This window comes from Cavia porcellus, unplaced genomic scaffold (assembly GCF_034190915.1).
Source record: "Cavia porcellus strain 051 isolate PalLab524CR breed Dunkin Hartley unplaced genomic scaffold, mCavPor4.1 scaffold_10, whole genome shotgun sequence".
In the NCBI taxonomy this organism is placed as follows: Eukaryota; Metazoa; Chordata; class Mammalia; order Rodentia; family Caviidae; genus Cavia; species Cavia porcellus.
Genome location: NW_026947493.1, coordinates 67,490,189 through 67,493,827, shown reverse-complemented (window position 1 = coordinate 67,493,827; position 3,639 = coordinate 67,490,189).

The window sequence follows — 3,639 nt, the reverse complement described above, 5'->3', positions numbered from 1 at the left end:
TTCCACTTTTCCTTTAGCTTTTTGAATTCAGGATTGATTTTAGGACTAATGTATTCCCAATCCTTGCATTGCAGAAAATATAATTTCATTTTTGTGCTTAGTATTCAGAAAGGAAACTGTTGATACCGTTGTGTCTTATTCATGTCAAAGAGATGGACTGATATTTATGACTTAGGAAAATTATAACTATTTGCACCTTTTCTGATTGTTTCTTGTAGTCTTTTGCTGTTCCCCCTCTTGGCTTTACTTTCTTTCTTGATGTCTCCCCAAATCCCTTTCCTCTTCCATGCCCTCGGGTGGCTGAGTATCCTCTCATTTTCTGGGGTGTGCCTGGACATGTATCACCACAGCAATGAAATGTTTGCTTTGCTGTTTACTCAGGTCTTATTTGAAATTCTCCCAGAGAAATATCCCAGTTTTTGTTCTGCATGTGCCACATCTCAAACCAATCAAGCATTTTGATGCACAGATGGAAGGACACTTACTGACCTCAACAACCCTGCCACAGGTACCAGGGATAAGGTGGGATTTTTCATGGGTTGCTTTCAAGTCCAAGTTAGCTTTGATACATTGGGTGGCCAGATTTAAACTTGATAACTTAAGGGAAGTTTCTGATACACAACAAAATTTAATAAACACTTATTTCTTGAAGGAAGTCATTCAATTTGAATGGTCTTAGAAGGCATCTGTTCTTAGATATGAATTTGCCTGCACCCAACGTTAGAGGAATCAAGGCTCTGCTCAGACACATTTGCATTTTTCCAAAGAATAGCTTGGACAATCCAAGGTGTCAGAATTTGTGACATAATAGAATTCCGGAGTAAAACATCTCTTAAAAATTATTTCTATTGACTCCTGAGCAATTTGAGTTCTTAAATATACAAGTAAACGTTAAGACAAGCAGTTGAGATAATGGTAGCTGTTAGAAAACTCCATCTGGACTATTTTTTAAAACCACAATCCCCAGTAAGCTAACTATATTGGCTTATCCCCAAGGAATGATCAGAATTGATCAATTCCGCTGGGTGCATCCACTTCAATATATTTTCTGCTTTAAAAACGTACTGACTATAATATCTAAGTGCACGTATGCCTAAAAGAAGGTGGCTTGGCCGAAGGGACAAAACAGGTGACTTGGATTTGAACTCTTTCTGGTTGTGGGACCTAAAACCAGGGAAGTCAGAACTTCTTTGACCCTTGCATTGCTGATCTACAAAATGGGAAAATTAATACCAATTATTTAAGATTCCTGGGAAAACTAAGTGATTATTAGGACTACAAAGGGCTTGACACATAGTAAGCACCTATGCCACTCACTTACATTTCTTGTGCTTTGAACATCACCGTACCATAGAAGCTCAAAAACTGTGCTGTTGACAACAAATTGTGCCCTTGAGCATGGGAAAGAATTCAGGAGAATGTTTTATTAGTCCCACTTAAACTATAAATTGTTTTCAGTCCATCTTACTGGTAGAAATGGGTTTCCAAGTAACTACAATAAGGGCAAAAAATGGCATTTTTCTAATGTCTTAAGTGCTTGTCTTCTATCTCTGGAATATAACTACATATGCCTTGCTTTACTCAGAACTATAGTTGTACAATATTTTCTCCTTAAATTTGCTATAACTTCTGAGTAATTTTTGTGTTCTGTTTTCTCACTAAGACTCCCAATAATCCTATGGGAGGTGATTTATTGTTCTAATATTACAGGTCAAACAAGTGAAATTAAGTGACTTTTGAAGGATACACTCATTTGCCTGACTCTAAGTCCCTTTGTGATTTTAGATGATGTGTATCATCCTCGGGGGACCTCTGAAATGAGACATTTTTATGTACATGTCACTGGCTCATGGTTAATCAGTTATGCACTGTGAGTTCTTCTTCCTTGGCAAAGTCAAGAGTTACTCAACAGACATTTCCTGGATGTATGAATCTCTTCTTTTATCAGGCTTGTAATCAGCAATATGTCTTTATAGTTAGCAACATCCCTAGATGTTACTAGCAATTTTCTCTCCCTGGATAAGATCTTAGTTTCATTTTTGTGGAACTAGCCATATAGGCTGAGGTCTGAAAGTCCATTCAGTATTCAGTGTGTATTTTTTCTCTTACTTATGAACCTTGTCTGATTGGCCCTTGTCTATCCTCCCAGTCTCTGCACTCACTATGCAACAGCCATGCTGGGCCACCTCTAGTTCTGGAAGGTGCTATGTCTCTCTAGTCTGGTAGTCTTCACCTGGGGTTCCATTTGCCTGCAATAACAACGCTTCCCACAGAATTCAGTGCTGCCCTCTCTTCACGTCTTAGCTTAACTAGAACTTCCTCTGGAAAACCTCCCTGACCTTCTGTTTTAGTCGTCTTTTTCTGTGTAACAAACCTTAGGAGCTTATTGCTACCACCATTCACATGCCACGAATCCCAATAGATTTGGGCTTGGTTTACTCACATGTTTGGTGCCTTAGCTAGGATGGCAGGCTGTGTCCTCTCTCATAAGATTTCTTCAGCTGGATTTCTTTATGTGGGGTTTGCTTTCAAAAGGGTAGAAAAATTAAAGTTGCAAGATGGTTTAATGACAATGCTTGGAAATCACCTGGTGTCCCTTCTTTGACATTTTACTGATGAAAGTAAATCACAGAGTTGGTCCAAACTTAAAGAGAAAAGAAAAACATCCTTTCTCCCAGAGGGGCAAAGGCTTAGAGCACTGGGAAGAAAAGCTGGGGGCAATCTTTGCAGTAATTTCCCAAATGCGCCCAGACCAAGTCCGATTATGTAGAGCAGCATCCTGTTCTTGATAAAACTAAGCACACTTGTAAGTACTTACTCAGTGACTTTCAGCATCCTCCAATCACCTCCCATTCTCACCTATAAAGTCTATTAGAACCAGAACCCTGTCTATGCTCATTGCTAACCCTGCATATGCAGTCAATAAGTGAGTATATGAACAACCCGGGCACATGCGACGAACAAGTTGGCTCCACGGATTGCATGTAGTTTTCCTTTCTTAGTGATCATAAGGTGGATATTTAGAGTCACGTGGCTTTTCATGTCTTCTGGAAATATTGACAAGCATCTTATGAGGATTGCAATTTAATAATCTCCCAGGGCTCAGAGCAGCTTAACAGTCCTTTAAAGTGCTTGGAAAATTCTTGACTTCTCAAGAGGAAAAGGCAATGATCATGCTGTCAGCAAGCCGAGCGCCATTGCAACATGCCTTGTTTTTTGATGCCTAGAAGGTCTTTGCTGCACCATTAGAGTAATTTGCCTTTCTGGTTTGTCTATAAGTGGGAACATATTGGAAACATATTGGAAAATTTCTTCCCCTTTCCCCATCTGTTTTTCTTTTTAAAATATTAACAAAAAACAGAAGGCTGGGGGTTTTTTTGAGAACTGTGAAACCAAACATGGCTCCGCATTCATGGGAGTTTGTTTTAGAAGCTCACATTTCAAATGCTAAATTAATTACAGACTTATGAGAATGAGAAACAGAAAATTCTTAGAACTTGGGGGAAAAAAAAGTAAGTCAGGGAAATCGATCAATGTGCATTTCTTTTGATGTTCTTTTTTCCTGAAAACAGAACAGGATGTGAGGCACAGGGAAATTGGGACCTTTTTCAGCAAGATCAGGGCTTTATAAATCTGGTT